We start from the raw sequence: 18,185 nt of genomic DNA, 5'->3' as shown, positions 1-18,185 counted from the left end.
CAGCTTCAGAAGCAGCTCTTATCACAAAATGAGTGGGTATCATAATTGTTCCTCTTATCCCACCTCGGCTCAGCCCACAGCTCTTACACACACACACACACACACACACACACACACACACACACACACACACACACACACACACACACACACACACACACACACACACACACACACACACACACACACACACACACACACACACGGTCGTCATCCCTGTTGCTGAGCTGTAACCCATTTAGGTGCGACATCTTGTCGTTGCCCTTCAGCTGCACAGACTCACCAGCTAATGGCCACCAGGTTTTTCTCATTAGTTAATTATGCTTTGTGATAAAGTCCGCAGCTTTGAGCTGTTAGCTGAATGGCTTTTAGGCTAATGGTAACTGATCACCTCTGTACACAGACCAAAGTTGGCCTCTTTTTTGCACTTGTTGCGTTGTCACGGCTATCTATTATGCCATTCTTCATTCAGCCACACAGACAGGCCGCTGTTTGTGTTGGTGCACTTTTCTGCAGCATCCTTTTGCAGCATGACAGAGGGTAGAGGCCAGCGAAAAAAGGCTCTATCAGAGATAATGGTGGCGCCCACTGGTCTATATGTAATCATACTCTTACCGGTAGCTGCCCAATATAATTTTCCTCTCAGCCTGTTATTCCAGTTTTCCAGTCATGGAGGTGTAAGTGATTCACAGATTCGGTGGTAACACCTGCAGCGGCTTCAGACCGGCACATACGAACACAGATTTATTCCTCTCTGAATCTTTGTCTGGCTTTGACTTGATCTATTGAGATCTGATCGATTTGTCCCATCGCATTGTCTGCTTCTTTTTATGTACTGTCACAGTCAATTTATATTTCTTTGTTCGCTTTAGAATGACTCTGGCGTGAGTCATTACATGTCCATTGTTGACTGCGTTGCTGCACAAAAGCGCTGGTTTTCAAAAAAAAGGGCTACAACAATGACGGAGGGTGTCAAAATGAATCATGCCTTCAGTGGCTACTCTGAATTGATTTGGTTTGGTACCCAACTCGACATAGTCAGTATTGGATTCCCGTTCTTTAAACCAGTGCCAAACAGATGTTGATGGAGGTGGATTTTCTCTCCACAAGGTTTACCATTTTTCAGTGCAAATTGAGAGATCTCCTGCGCCTTTTGTTTACAGTACAATGATGCATGAACTTGTGGTGTCGCAGCAATGTTTTAAAGGACGTTCAGCCCATTTCAAAACCTCTTGAGTCCATCTTCTGTGTCTTTAAAAATATTGTGAAAACCACTCGTCTCCAGTGAACCATTCACACTTAATCACGCTACATCGTCACGGCTGCACTGACAAAGTGGTTTAAGAACAGGCAGACAACTCATCTCCAGACACCAAAAGACGTCTCTTTCATATGCGCAGCACTTTACACATGCATGGAGAGCAGTAAATGCTCCCCATATGGCTACATCCACACATTTGTCAGCCCTTCTGCGTTGGTCTATAAAAAAAAGGTTTGCAGCTAGTTCCCTGCTAGTAAAAGAGATATTTTGGAAATACATTGAGATGTATAATATTATTTCTGCAGAGAGTACAGAAAAACACACAGTGCCATCACAGTGAAGTCATAGTCAGAAAAGAAAAGAGGATTGCTCTATTTAGCCTTAAATAAATAACATCTTTTACAATTCATCAATGTGTGAGCCATTGTCAGCGCTGGATTTAACCCATAAGGCTAGCTGTAGGTTGCATAACAACACTCGTGCAATTACATTTGCCAACAAAGAACGCATCTTAATGTAAGTGAAGCCAAATAATATCAGTTTACTTTCCCACAACACCAAGTTCCTCTCAGGATCATGCGGTACTCGTACTGCAGTGTTGTAATGTGCCAGCTGCACACAGTTCAACAGCCAAAATGTATGCAGTTTGATTCAGCTGTGAAGAATGTATTAAAGACGGAGGCTGTCCTCCCAAGAAAAAATAACAGCATCAGGCGTTTCAGCAAGTGCCCAAAACAACATACGTTTCCGGATATCAGGAGACATTGTTAAACAGCCACAGCGTCTGATCAGCACTGCTTAGCTTGATCTCAGTTTCTTAAACCTCCATTTGTACAATAAAGGAAACACTGGCACTCACTGCCTGTTGACAGGCTCTTGCTATTAAAGTCAAACAGGGCACTAATATGCAATTTTTAAGGTATTTGGAGTGAGAAAAAGACAATTCGGTAACAGAATCATGGTTTATATTTGATCAGCGCTGCCTAGTTTTAACGTTCGATCTGAGTTTGGTCTGAGTTTGAGAGAGAGGCAGTGGCAGGCCTGGTTTTTTGATGCACTTCTAAAGTCTTTGTTTCCGTGGTGACGGGCGCTATAAAAATTCAGAAGTACAGTCTGCTGCCAGCAAAACGTCAACAAATGACACATTTTGCGTCATCCGGCTGAGTTTTGCTGGGGAGGAAACAGGGGGATCTGGGCGCTGGTGAGATAGAAGGCAGTTCAGCTACACATACTACCCATACTGTTATAATACAAAGAAGATTGAAAACTGGCAAAGTATCGTTTTAACCAAGTTGTTTTGAGCCTAAACCAAACGCACCAACGCACTAAACCAATGCGCTGTCACATCATGAAACGGACTGTTATAACAGTGATTTATCTCCTGCCAGTGGAGGCGTCAGATCAATAAATGCTTCTATGTTTTGTTCTGGAGTGCATGGCCCAGTGATGTATTTTGTGGTTTAATCTGGGGAACTTGTTGCGAAGAAGAATCAAAGCATTAATGCTTTCAGAAGTGACATTATTTGGTGTTTTCTTTGTGGAAACCCCACACATTACTTGATTTACAGCAAGTGGGAGAAACAAGGGAACCGTTTCTGTCAAATATGCACCTAGTTCTTGAGCCATTATGTAACTCAAAAGTTACATAATAACCCATATAGCGTGCCTCCTCAGCACAGGTTAAACTGCAAGATAACTTAATGCTTTCATTCAGCCGTAAAACACAGCAGCGACTTGCCCCAGAATCTATCCAAGTAATGGAGCAATCTGGCAAACCAACAAGCAATTTACAGGGGTTCAAGCCCTTTTTCCTCCGCAGCATCAAGATGGCTCAGGGATTTGCCCGACCTCTAACGCTGTACCGGAGCTTTCAGGGCTTTTACAGCTAAAGTGTTGTTGCATCACAGGAAAATGGCTCAGCTATGTGTTCAGCTCCTCTCTGCCATGATGTTTCATGTGAAGAGACCAGTGGGAGGACGTGTAAAAATGCATAGCAACAGACTCTTTCCTGCTCTCTCTCTCTTGCTCTCGCTCTCTCACAGGCACATTAACACACAAGACAAATAAAAACAGGCACAGATATAGCACGCATGTATCCCCCCAACACAAGGCTCCATGGAATAATAACAGCCCCATATTAAAGATTACACCCTGAGGCAAAGGATGTAAATGGCACCGCACAAAAGGAATTAGCCTCAGTTTGTGAATCACCAGCTGCAGTCGAGGGACAGCGTGCGCCCAGCTGCACTCTTCGTACAGGTCACAGGCTCGGTCTGGATCTGCTGTATGTGTGTGTTGACATTTTAGACCCCAGTCTCTCTCCTTCAGCAGCTCGCCGCTTGCCTGTCATCATACCCGATCACACCTGTCTGTCAGATCATTTGGTAAAAAAAAAAAAAAAGATAAGATAGGGAGGCCTACAGGCTGTATCCATTTCCCTCACTGAGACATAGGATGGTGCCCGTGCAGCAGCCTAAGAGTGCAGCTTCGCCTGTTGAAACCCTGCAATTCTATTTCAGGCCATCCCACACACAGTGGGAGAGGAGCAGAAATGTGTCACCCTTTAATTACAGCTTTTCAGGTCCTTGTGAAATTTTGTACATCTGTAGGTAAGAAAGTCCTACTTTGGATTTCAGGAATACACCTCCAGCAATTAGCACATCAGAGTAATGAACAGTAGTGCATGTGTGTCCCTGTCTGTGTGTGTGTGTGTGTGTGTGTGTGTGTGTGTGTGTGTGTGTGTGTTTTAATTGGTTTGATTTAAGCATTTTGGTTTATTTGCCCGTTCTTTTGGGATATGCAGCTTTCAGCACATGAAAATCATGTCCTTCCAGCTATTGATGACAACACAGTGTGAGTAACGCAGACGGCCGATTCAAGTGTGTGTGTTATGTTCCCAATTATATCACCAGTGTTGTCACCCACTCTGAGCTTTTCTCGGTCTGTTCTGCCAGCTGAACTGCAGAGCTTTTATTCCTATAGGGTCAACCCCCTTTCAATTAATTTCTTGTTAGTCCTGATCCAAATAAGCTGCGGTAAGAATTTAATCCTCATAACTGGATTATGAGCTGATTGGTGCTACAAGAGAGCTGTTTGTTATCAAAATGAAGGGTTTACATAAATCTGGATTTGATGGTGTATTGACAGCCAATCAGAGACGATCGGTTGCGTCATTAAAATCAGAACCTCACACAGAGAGGAGGATGATGTCAGGCTCCAATCAAGAGATCTTACAGGCTGTTTTCACAAGTGTCCTTGATCATGATTTTCCATGCAGAGAGCTATTGAACACATGAACACACTCTCACACAGCCCTCCCCCGTCTGTGCGGATTAAGAAACAAGATGGAGGAATGAAGGACACTGAACTTGCTTGAAAGGTGGCATTTTAACCCTTTAATGTCCTCACCAAGGAAAAAAAAACAGTGGAAAAAATATTAGCATTTTTTATTTCCTTGGGCCTATAATAGCAAAAATTAATGTTTTGTTTTGTTTTTTTCATTTTGTTTCAACAGACCTCATAGTTTGGATTGAAATGATTGTTCATGATAAAGGTAAATGAGAGAGAAAAAAATTCTAAATTACAAGTCAGGTACTGTTAAAATGTTCACCATATCTGTAACTGATAAAAATTAAATGTATCATTTAACAACAATGAATAATCAGAAGTTGTTTTTTTTGTTTGTTTGTTTTGTATTTCATAGCAAATAGTCACTCTAAATATAATTAGCTTAGCTTCACTACCTTTACCTTGAAGGGACAAGTCAACTGTTTGGTAGAGCATGTTTAAAAAATTCAATAAATTAACTGACCCTATGGATTTTTTTCTACTGTATAACGTTGCATAAATCTGTTCAGTAAGACCACTGACACTATTACTACTTCTCGTAGGAGGCAAACTGAAAAGGCAGCAACATCTAGTGGATTTTTTCAGCATAACATACCTAAACGCAATGGTAGAGACAGCTCAATCAGGTTGAGTTTAACGCATTTTTAATTAAGATATAGAGACTCAAAATGTGCTCTACCAAACAGTTGAGCGGGACGTTAAAGACTTAAAATCTGATAAAGATACCTCTCATCCTCCGTCATGTATTCCACCTTCCACCCAAACACACAGTCAAATAAATGACTCTGTAATCTCCTGCATCTACATTGAGACAGACAAATAACATATTCCTTGTCGAGCCACATGCTCGGTTGCTGTTACTCTTTTTTCCCCCTTTCATTGCACAAGAGCTGGGCAAGGGTTACTGTATTTACTCATCCAGGCTGACTGCATGGTGACTGGCTCCTGAGCCATTATTGGTATAGAAGGTTACAGTGCTCTGACGCACGCCATCCCCACTGAGTGAGATAATGTCCCCTGTTAGTCCCCAGAAAGCGGATTTTGTGTATGTGTGTCTTTAAGTCTTTATTATTAATCAGAGATGACTGTGAGTTCAGCAGGGAAGGGGGAAAAGGCCACGGGTTGACATTTGGGGTTGTTGTAAGTCCTGTAGAGAGGCTCACGGAGCAGCGTTAGTGGAGCAGTGGGTTACTGTTTCAGTCCTGCCCACAGCGCTTTGTTGTGTCCACTTTGAAACTGTGAAAACACATTTAAATGTTTGTGAAATGACACCATGTTGTCAACAGGAATATGATCCTATTTTACCTAAAGATTTGTCACACCACATTTCTATGTGTGTCTGTCTGCGGGTGTTATTGAACACAGCCCACATCATCAATCCTAAACTGTGCCTGCTGAGATATCTGAAAGCTGTTTGCATCAGGACACTGTTTGAGGTGAAGAGGACCATACCAGATTTCATCCATCTGTTGTCCTGCAAAATTGATTATATCAGTTGATTATGTAAGCAAAGGAACGAGATGAGCCAACAAATTAGTTTCATGGTGTTTCACTGGGAACCGGCGCAAAGGATCCCACTATCAGTTGATGAAACCAATATTAATAAACGGATATCAAAGCACATCAGATTAATCAACCTCTTTGTTTTGTAAAAGCAAAACTGTAATCTGATAAATATCCAAATCCTCTTGTTCCACTTCAAAACACCTCCTGGGTGTTTTAAGCACTTAGGCAGATAATTACCATCTGAAGTTCTCTAAGAATAATCAGGGAAGTATTAGTGACACAAAAAGGTCTTTGAATGTTTTCTTCATTATGTACGTTCAATGAACCAATAGAGGAAGAGTTGGCAATTTTAGGGGGGGATACCTGTCATCCTTCTACAGACCCAGGTCATTTTTTTTGTTTTGGACTGTTTTTTGCTTATTTTCCAGTAATTTTCTTATAAGTTTTTACAAATTTCTTGCTAATTTTTGAGCCATGTCTTAAGTTGCTCATTGCCTTTTCCCCTATGGTATGTAAATCAAACCAATTTGCTCAGGTTTCAAATGGTTGACCAGCATGGAATTTGTAGCACTGGATTAACAACTAGGAAACACAGACCGATTGCATGCGTTAAATCATCTCAGCTGATGCAACTCAGCCAATCACATTTGTGAAGAACATGAAGAACATGCAGAAGAGATGCGAGACAACAGTCTAATAAAAAGCTCAAAAAAAGTAATTTTACATGGGATGCTCCAAAGAGAGAAAATTAAAAAGTAAAAACAGCTTTGAATCAAGAATGGTCACTCTCTTAATTCTTCTCATGGGCCATTTAAAAGTAGCGTGTGTCTCATATGTTCCAAGACCAGTGGTGAAACCGGTCATGTTTCATCAAAACTTCAAGAGAGGAATTTGCAAAACACAATGTAGGTATGATATAGGAAAACAAAAAAGTGAGCTTAGATAACATAAAGCTGATACAAAAAGACAAAAACTCTAGCAGGCAACAAAAATGAGGGAGCACGTAGAAAAGAAACCAAAGAAAAACACAACAACCAAACTAGAAACAAACAGTAAATGAGGAACAAGGAGACCAATGCAGGTGACAACACAGACAGACTGACAAAAGACACAAAGACTTAACACACGAGGAAAGCAGGGAGATAACGAGCGACAGGTGACAGAGGGGCTGATGATGAACAGGTGAAACACTGACAATCACTGAGGCAGGAAAACACACAAAGGCAGGAAGTAAAATCAGGCAAAACACATGCGCACATGTACAGCACATGCACAATGAAATCTGAAATCCTTAAGTACACCTACAATGCATGAAACAATGAAAAACACAACACAAAAGAGAAACCTCCAAACAAAGTCCACAAGGGGCGTCCTACAGTCAGGTAATAAGTGCACAGTTAGGTTTAGGCAATAAAAATTACTATGGTTAGGTTTGGGTAACGAAACGTCGTGAAGACGTTCCTTAAAATGAGTCAAAGTTCACTCAAAATTTACATATATCAGAATACATGTCTCTAGAGAAATGTGACAATTTTTGGGAGCCATCCATCACTCCACCCTGCCCCCTTACAAGACTGTTCAGGATTGCTGTCTTGTTTACTCCTGTTAGTGCTTTGGTCACATGATCACAGCCTTTCATAATACGTGGGATATTTACAAAATTAGGTGCATTACTTTTCGTAGGCAAAGTACAAATTGTTTGTGAGAACAGCCTGCATTAGAAAAATGGGGCATCAGCCCCTGATAAAAATTAACAAATCGCCTACTGAGTATGTCTCGAATAATAACTCTTTCTGTTTTGGACAATTGCAATGTAATCTGCTAATTATCTCCTATGTTTAATGTGTTAAATGAGTTGGTACGTGAATGAGGCCTGGCTGAAGACAGGATGCACGTGGGACAGTCCATTAGAGGACATCAAAGCGCTCGCTTTCTAAGTCTTTTATGGTCCTACTGATCTGCACTGAAGCCTGCTTAGCTCCCTGAAAAATCTGCATTTCAAATTTTTCAGTGACTGACCTTTATGTACTTTGTCCCATCATGTATTTGCCCGTCACAATTCTCCCGGGGGGCATACTGTTGAAGTGTTTGATGTTTTTACAGTTTTTGCAGAGGGGGCCAAACTAAACCACTTCTTTAACATTAGGAGCACGTGTTTCACCACTATATATATATATATATATATATATATATATATACACACACACACACACACACACACACACACACACACACACACACACAGAGCAGAAAATATATCGAGTAAAAAAACTTCAAACCTCCCACTGTACTCCGGCTTTAATATTTCACCGGATGTGCTGAGTCTTTGAGAATGTGAAGCTGTTGAAAGTAGTAAAGTGCTGCTGTTAGAAGTAGAGAGGAGTGACTAACACAATTTACACTCGTTTGCATGTGATTTTAGTTGTTTGGTGCACACGGTAAATAGTTCAACAGAGTTCATAAATCCCAAGTGTTTGCTACATTGCTGCTGCAGAGTCCACAACAGGCAGAGGATGATTAATTACTGTGTGTTGGAATAATAATTCCACACAGTGTTTGTTTACAGGGAAATAATTGCCTACATACAGCACTGAGATTAGCTGACAACCAAGAACCTGTTGAGACGATTAGTATCCTCTTTTGTTCGGCTTTTTGCGTGCAGGGGACGCAGGAGTGAAAATGAAACTCTTTGCCTCATTTCATGATTAATGCTGATAAGAAATATCCATGAAAGGCACAGGAGCCCATATGCGAATTTTTGCGTTGGTTTAAAAGGGGAAATAGAAAAAATGTAAAACAAGGGAATTTATCAACTCTTATTACTGCTGACGTACAACATCATGTTAGCAGATAAGGAGATTAAGTCAGCTTTGCACTATCTCTGCTGTCATGAAGAGTCTATAGTCGATTTTGATTGGTGTTCCTCTCACTGTGAAGAGTTAATAGAGCCTTGGTCAGGCTCGGAGCTTCAGCCGAGCACCTCCTCTCATGTCAGCTTTTACATAAATAAGAGCTTTTTCTCTCCATCACTCCCTCTCCTTCTCTTTCTCTCATGCACACCCACACAGAGCCTGTCAGAGGCACATGAGGATGGGAGGAGGAAGGAGGGAGGTGGGTGAAGCATGACACGTGAAAAAGGAAAAAGCGCTGCTCTTAACACTGCATCTACAGCCCTCCATCTATTGTTTCTCTCGCTCTCCTTCCCTTTCCAGATACCGTATGTATTCAGGACTATTTTCTCTAACTGAAATCGGAGCTATTGTGAGTTTATACGCAGAACACTTTTCTTTGTTCTCAAAATCACCCAATTACCCAAAGATCTTCTCTCCTCTGGCACAGAGATGTTAATTAATCTCAGTTAATTTATGTGTAAATTAAGACACTGCTAATTGGATCTTACTGAAGGAGAAGCAAATTATGAAAAAAATAAAAGTAAATTCACATTCAGTGATGAATTATGATCTGCAAAACATGATATGCCCACAGCAAATACATTACATAACCCTGGTGCGTAATAGAAAGAACACTAAAAGATTCATGTTTCCCCACAAAGACGCTGGTCGGAAGATAAATATGTTACAGGTCTCTCTCTGCTTGTTTTTCTATTGTTAAATCAATAAAATCATACATTTCTTAAGACACTAGTAAATGGGTGTTGTTCAAGACTTTGCACACACCAATCCGTTGCCACGGCAACTTGCAGCATTTTTGCAGCCTACACTTGGCTGACTGCTGCCTCACTGAGGTTCAGTTTGGATGAGTTCTCGGCTATACACCAGCTACTGCAGCTGGTTAAAACGGCAATCATCGCTGTCAAATAATTCAGACAATCTATACGCTCAAACTAAACCCATCATATGACTGTGATTATTTCAGAGGTGTCAAGTAGGTGCAGATTAATGAATTGTGTTGACCTAAAAGCGAGGTACTCTGAAAGCAGCAGGCTGCCTTCAAGAGGGATGACAAATTATAAATTCAGTGTCTATTAAAAGTGTTCACCCCCATCTCAAGTCATCATGTTTTCCAGCATTCAGAGAAGATTGAATGTGGCTTTTTTGACACTGAGCAATAGATAAAGACCCTTTAGACATTTGTATAATATACAAAATATATTTTTCAACCCTTTTTAAAGGTAATAACGAAATCATCACTGGTGCAGACAACTGGTTTTAGAGATTGCGTAATTAGTTAAATGGAGATCACCTTTGTGTATGTAGTCAAGGAGTTTTATTTAATTGTAAATCTACCTGGAAGATGTTTTGGTGAAACGGTATTGTCCATCCAGGCAACTCAGGGGATCAATACAAGACAATTTCACACACACACACACACACACACACACACACACACAGAGTTAAATCATTAAAGGGAAAATTCACCAACTTTGCGTGGCAGTCCAGTCAGTGGTAACTGTAGTCAGCTGAACCAATAAATTCCTCTGTGTGCTACACTAACCTCAGAAGTTGAGTTCTCCTGCTTGTGGAGCCATGCCAGCAGTGCCTACATTTACCATGATGCATTGCAGGTGACCTGCTCACCTATAGCTATTACTTTGTTGGCTGAGGTTTACAAGTTGTGCCTGTGTTCCTGCAGGTAACGAAATAAAAAAGCTGCAGCTCTGTAGTCTGACCCACCACGAACCAAGACGACAACACGCTTTGTTATTTTATACGTTGTCCACAGCAGCACATTACTGCGTCACTTCCTCCATTTCTTGTATTTCACAAGCCCAGCTTTAAAGTCGCCAGACATAATTTTTTCTGTTTAAACATTTAATTGATTGACTACTGTTGATTGCACAACACAATGGCTATAGAGCAGTGAAAACACTGCATTAAAATTGGCTAGCTATTAGGTGATCCACGATGAAGTCCATAGCAAAGGTCAAAATCAAGTAACACTAGGTTTTCTTCAATAAATAAAATATAGTATATGTTACATTATATATCGAAAAGTTGAAAACTTATTGCTCCCCACTTTAATTACTCTGAGCATTTTTTAAGAGGCAATTCAATAAAATAGATAAAAACAGTGTTAGGTGAAAATAATACTCACCCAAAGGTCCCCAGCACTCTTGGCCCTGTTGGCTTGGATGTCTTTTTCAGTTTATCTTCAGGATCCTGAAGAAGGTCCACAACACAGGTCTGTCCACGTAAGGAGAAAAGCTTAAGTAAGTCACATACGGGTACTCTCAGGGTTGATGACAACATCCGTAAAAGCTGCCCAAAAAATTCAGTGCAGCCTAACAATACAGTTTGGAATCGCAGGGAAATGTCAGCAAAGGCACCATCAGGTGGTGTGTGCTCTCAGCTCAGGCTCTGGAGGGTCCCTGCCGGCCATATCTTCTTGCAGCATCTTTCCGCTGCATTTCTTAGGCCTTCACCCTGGCTCGAGTCAGCCAAAACACAGTAAAAACTATCCTCGTCCATAACATCCTCTGCACTCATATTTTAGGATGCCATTTTCAATTTCGGAAAGTTTGTTATACAAACGAAGAGAGTAAAGAAGAACACATCCCCCTGGCCACCCAGAGGCAAAATCCAACTTGTGGTTCTTCCTGCATCCAACTACATCACTGTCACGTCAAAAGAGGGTGCTGGATACAGGAAGAATAACAGATTTTTCAGCTGCAAACTCGCCTTCAGCACATACTGAGGACTTAACACTTCACTTAACCACATTTACCATCAACAGGGATTGGACATCCACAAAAAAAGCAAATTTTCCCATCAAGAAATTGAAAGAGAGCAACACAGCTGTAAATCTGCATCAAGGAGACAAGTGAGGGAGGCCACCAAGAGACCTCCGACAACTCTGAAGGACGAGCTCCAAAGGCTAAGATCAGAGAGCCTCACTCCGCATACAACAAATAACTAACTGGGTGCTTTACCCATCGCTTTATGGGAGAGAGACAAAGAAAAAGACATTTTTTCAGTAGATCACTGTCAGAAAAGCCACATTAAATTTACTTTGTGAGACAAAAAAACATGAAACGTATTATCAACCCTTTGAAACCCCAGAGTGACATCACTTTTCTTGTGCTGCTTTCGGACGACATTCACAATATTTAAACCATTGAACCATAAGCAAATTGGTGCAATTTCTGTCAAAAAAAAGACAATGAGCCCTTTAATTACAAATGTTTTACAAATTGCAAGAAATTAGTAGATTTATAAAACTATTTTTTTTAAAGCTAGGGGAAAATGTCTGGATAACAAAGAAAAAAGGCTGGGGAAAACTTCATTTATAATTATCATAATTATATTTTGAAAATGTTGTTAAATTAAATAATAAATAATATTTATTTAAAATATCAAGCAGAGACTTGTTAGAATGCCTTGTGAATTTGTTCTGTTCATTTAAGACAGATTTCATGCTATTCTATAATAATACTGATGCAATTTATCAGATTATCATCTGTCTTCACATAACTGTTGAATACAAGACGTTGTGACATTTTAGGTATAAAATGGCACCCAGAAAGTGTCTCTAATATCATTGGTTATAATTAGGATGTCATTGTGATATAAAGGTCAAAAATGTAAAAAAAAAAAAAACAAAACTGTGCGGGGAGGTCAAGAAGGATTATAAGATGTTTGTAATGATTGTAGACAGAGGTCAGAGAGTCTGCGGCTTCTTTATTACAGCCATTCTCTCCTCCAGGTGATTCTCCTGATCAGTTCCTCCTATCTGGTTGATAGTGTATTGATCAGAGCAATCTCTTGGTCCTGCAAGGCACAATTGCCCATTTCTGCTACAGACCTTTACACACTGTTAATTACAAGAGCCTGATGTGTCTATTTTTATCTGCTTTCTTTATTGATAAAATAATTTTAAAACCACTTCAACACCGAATGATTAGCATCAATGGAGCACAATGTTCTTTTGACATAAATTCCAAAAACGGTCTGTATTAAAGATAACTATCAAAAAAAAAAAGACAGACAGTACATTTACTATAATTATCTAACACAGAGCAGCTCCAGAATGAACCATCAGTCCTCAGAGCTTTTTCAAGATGAGTATGTACCAAAGCATGTTAATGTCTCTCCAGTAAACAAGGTTATGCTTCCAGGAAGGCGGTCAAATTACAAATAAGTAGAAAATTACAAAATAGAGAATACTGAAATACTTATTTTCTCCCAAAATATATTACCACTTCTTCTTTCTGCAGCATGAATTACCCAAAAGTATGCCTCCTCCAGGAAACAGAAGTTCACAACTTGTCTCTCCTCTCTCCTTGTGTTGCTGGGGAAGAACAGAGGAGTGTGTTATGACTAACCAGTCGGCCTGGCGAGTGTGTATTACGTCAAAAAGTCACACACTCATCAGCGGCCTTCTGTACCAGCTGAATGTGCATTCAGTCAAAAGTTAGGGTGTAAAAGACGACTCATTGCATTGAAACTGTTTGATACTAAAGATGTGTCTTTGTTTAACAATGCACTGTAGAGACACAGAGTACATCTTAATAAGCGGGGTGTGAAGGGACCATTAATTGAAGCACTGGTGCACACAGTGACGTTGTCATTCTCTCTATCTAACCGTGTACAAAATGAATTTCTTCACAATGGTTTTACTAATAGAGACACAGAGGATTAGCTGCACAATGCAACAACCAACTGGCCACTTTACTGTTAGTATTTATAGTTTCTCTACCATACTCCATATAACATCACACATCATTTTTTAACCCTTAGGGACTGTTTGGTGCTTTTTAGGCACTATTCATTCTTTGATCATTTTGGCTGTGTTCATGCATATGGCATACATTTTGGAAAGATTGCGTATTTTTGTTTAATCTTGGAAATTCCAGTCTCTACAACAAGTCTAAAGTACACTAAGCAAATTGGTTACATTCATTTTGTTAAGTGCATAAAAAATGAAACCCAAACTGCAATTTTTGAACCCGCAACCATCAAAGCACAAAAACATGCATTGTATTATTTCTGAGTGTCATTCTGGGCTTTTGCCATTTTTACTATTTTCCACCTGATGACATCTTTTTTTTTTTTTTTTTTTTTTTACCAAGTTTTTCATATGGAGGAAATAGATGCTATTTCCTACATGCCTTTTTAAAATTATTTTGTAGAAAAAAAGGTTAGAAAAATAAAACAATAAAACAAACTAGAAGAAAATGTCCAGAGAAGTATATTTACAATAACTACATTTTTATATTTAAAATTATTTTACAAAAATAATAACACATATTTCTAAATATAAGTTTCAGCATCTTTCTGTGGTCTTGGCACATTGAGCACCACAAGCTGTGTGCCATCTAGTTCCATTATTAAAGAGAAGGCAGACATCTCTATGGGCGATCTCTCCAACACTTAGCAACTCACAACAAAACAACCTTGATTGATATACTAAAAAGATACTAATAAGACACCACAGTGCTAATTAAAAGACTTTTTCCACGGCAGACATTTTGTCATAGCAGGTAAAACACAGCTATAACTCATAACATTATTCATGGCTCCATTTCATTTAAATGTCCCAGTAAGCCGTGTCACAGAGCCAGCACACACAAAAACAATGGCCCCAGCCTTCATCATTGTTCGCTGTTAAACCTGTGGTTTTCCTGCTATGACATGTCAAAATGTCTTCTGTGAAAAAGGATTATTTAAAATGTTTCTGGTCATAGACCTTCATCGGGCTAACTTGATGTATTTCAAGAAATATCCTGTCTTACCAGAAGTTCCAGAAAGTGACTGTATCTGTGGTCAGATGCAGCTTTATGACATGTTTAGCTTAGTTTAGCACAAACCCTCGAACCATGGGGGACACATCCAAACTAACTCCGCCAAAAGTGGCCTTCAAATACACATCTTCTTTATGCAACTCTCGCTAACACAGTAACAAGACAGTGGCTCTTAAAAAGCGGTGTGCTTACACAGATTGGAGCCGTTTTCTGAACGAACAGCAGCTGTGTCTGTTAACATACAGGCAGTCTCTGTCTGTGAACATGCCAGCTTTGCACACTTTTCTTTACCAGAAAAAAAACACAGTTGTGTAGTTGTGGCTAGCTTGTTAGCATACAAGATAAAACATGTAAGTAAGGCAATTTTGGAGTTTTTTCCTATTTTGATAAAGCCTGACTCTGTTAACCCCTGCTTTCGGTCTTAATGCTGAGCGAGGCTAAACCAGCCTCTCTTCTGCTCAGAGATGAATCAGTAGGAATGGATCCTAAATCTCAGCTGACTATACTAGATGTGCATTATGACTGACTTAAAAACAAACTAGACTGATGAGGGGAGGAAGTGCAGGTGAAGAAAAAGGGGCGAAGAAGCTCAGGTGAGGTGATGAAGCAGAGCAACAGGCAGGGAGCTGATTGGCTGGGAGAAACTGAGGAGCAGGGAGGGACTAAAGAGGCTAATACAGGACAGCTGTGCAGATGGGTAAATGAGAAAAGGCAGCATAGGAACACAGAAGGGGAAAATATAATAAACTACAAGCCAAGAAAACAAGAAAACACAATCATCTTAATAATAAGCCGACTAAGTGAAAACAAAGACAGACTTACCAATACAGGCAACTTAAATGAATCTATTACACTTACAGTCTTTCCAAAAGTCTTAACAAAAATCAGTACACAGCAGACTGTGAAATCTAGTCTGTATCATGTATGGATCATGTATCATGGATGTACAGAGAGAACTGGGCACAATGTCAGAAGCGGGGCCCCATTCATTCCTATGAAAGATGCTCAAGCCAAAAAAGTTCAATTACGAGGCATAAAATTACTTGGATCATCCACATCCATGGGCCCATGGAGCAAGCACACTAGCGTTTCCTTAAAACCTGCCTTCCACACACTCATTTTCAGCCTAACTCACATGAATGGCCTTTTATATTAAACTATATTAGTTTCTCTTAAATAAGCGCCATTTAAGCATTGCTGTCCCAAAAATAATATCATTTTAAAAAACTCTGATATATCATAATGTAATTCTTTGTGTTTTGGCCCCATGCCAAAACATGTCAGACCCAGCAGTTGTAAAATAGCTGTGGAAATTAGTCTCAAAGTCACTTTTATGCTATAGACATATTTTCTTTGCCAATTATAATCTCTCTTCACCTATGAAGCCCCTGTATGACCAACAGTGTTGCCTTCTGGTCCACCTTCTCCTCCCTGCTCTTTCTATTCTAGCACTAAAAATAAAAATAAAAAAATAAATGCAAAGCAACAGTGAGCACAAATTCTACACAGAAATTCAGGCGACGTGGGTATATACCTATCATGAAGCTAGCTAGCCATCAACAATAACTAGCAACTGCTATATTGACATGTAACTAATTTGACATCATTTAGCTAACGTTATCAACAGGCAACAGCTTTACTCAACTTACACGGTTTGTTTTGGAGAAGGAGGGAAAGGTTTTTAGCCTCTTGCTGGTTGGTTTGCTGTACATATTTTGTGGTACTTTAGTTAAAACTGCCATTTCGGAGCAGTGCTGCCCGCGCGCGTCTTCAACTGTGTCACGTGATCACAACGGGACAGCGCGTGACTTGTATGCTACCGCCCATTCACGGTGCGTTTCAAGACCGCTGGGAAAAACGAGGTATGACAGCCTTATAATACATCCAGGGGTATGACATGTTACATATTAATTGAACGGTTGTAAAAAGTGCGGGGGACAGAGGGCACAGATACGCCAAGTGCGGAGGACATGTCCCACATGTACCCCGTGTATGCTACGCGCCTGCTGCTGGCTGTAGCTTCATATTTAAGGTAAGATGTGAGTGGTATAAATCTTTTCATTTGGTAGCCTACACTGCAAGAAAATGAATAAGTGTAATCTAAAAATAACAAAATATTCCTTCAGCCATTCAAAATCTGAAGAAAGAGGCTTGGTATCATTGAAAAACATGGATGCTGGGCAATTTAACAAGGAATGGCTCAAAAATGAGTAAGAAATTAGCAAGAAGTTACTGGAAAATTCTCTGAAAACAAGCTAAAACAAAAGAAAATGAAAAAAATTATGACCTTAAGTGCTAAAAATAAAGTAAAAAAGAAAGTAAAGTAAAATTATACATTTGGATATACACCTGTAAGAATTTTGATACATTGCCACTCCACACATCTAATTTTAAGACATTTTTTAATTACCTTTTATAATTTTTTGCAGTTTTCTGGACATTTCTTGCCAAGCTTAATGCATTTTTTCCCCATGTTTTCAGAATAAATTAAGCCAACTTTCTCAGGTCCCAGAAATGTATGTGTTTTTGAAAGGCATCTCAATACAGCACGACAAAACTGATGTTGATTCAGGTTCTAAAGGATTAACTGATTGAAACAATAAAAATTACCAAAATGATCGATATTTATCACCTCTAAAACCAATACTCCTAATGTAAGTCTCAGAAAGAGAGTAGATGAGTATATTCCCCAAATATCTGATTATTCATAAATATATATAAGTGAATTTTTGCTCAGTAAAAGATATGCAATTAAAACACATTCCACCCTCCCTATGACCCAGCTGGTGGGAAAGTGAAATTTATATATTAATGCCAGCATGTAGTTCAAATTTTAGTTGCAGCAGCAGCTTACTGGTAAGATTTATTGCCAACATAAGTCACGTTTGAACTGATGTCTAACTGGCGCAACAGGCTGCAGGCTTCCCAGCAGGCCCACTCTCACTCAGCCTCCCTGCACTAATGAATAACAGCCTCAGGCCAAGCTAGAGGCTCAAGGTTACATACCTGTGATCTCTCCTCACAAAGAAATCAGCAGCACCCATCTTAGAGAGATAAACAGTACTCAGCTCTGCTTAGATGGTGGCTGACTCACTGGCTCAGTCTGTGGAAATGTCTGCTGTTGGTTGGCCACTGCTTCATCTCTGCTTTTTTTTTCCTCTGTGATTTCTAATCTGTATGAAATTGTGTTGCTGTCTAAAACTGCCCAAAAAGACCTGTCTTATGCAATCATTTTGAATCAGAAATGTCAGGGCCTGGTTACACTTTGTCACCGACCAGCATGACGTGCTGTTTCTGTTAGTGAACTGCTGCGACCTTGATACATGACCTTCAAACACAGAAAAACCTCTCATCTCAGTCTCAGCTGTC

General features: G+C 39.8%; 1 protein-coding gene and 1 long non-coding RNA gene across 3 annotated transcripts in view; one reads left to right on the top strand and one right to left on the bottom strand.

The window, feature by feature from the left end:
* The window catches only part of LOC121946432 (prickle-like protein 2), a 51,164-nt gene that overhangs the window by 17,403 nt on the left and 15,576 nt on the right, over positions 1–18,185 (top strand). The window lies entirely within an intron of this gene.
* Positions 5,035–17,701, bottom strand: LOC148188702 (uncharacterized). Its single transcript, XR_015777465.1, has 3 exons — positions 16,466–17,701; positions 11,171–11,259; positions 5,035–5,845 (listed from the first exon to the last, which is right to left on the bottom strand). It is a non-coding gene; the product is annotated as an uncharacterized LOC148188702 (long non-coding RNA).

This window comes from Plectropomus leopardus, chromosome 9 (genome assembly GCF_026936395.1).
Source record: "Plectropomus leopardus strain MGB_pleo_1.0 chromosome 9, ASM2693639v1, whole genome shotgun sequence".
Taxonomy (NCBI): Eukaryota; Metazoa; Chordata; class Actinopteri; order Perciformes; family Serranidae; genus Plectropomus; species Plectropomus leopardus.
This window is presented reverse-complemented; position numbering and strand designations above follow the sequence as displayed.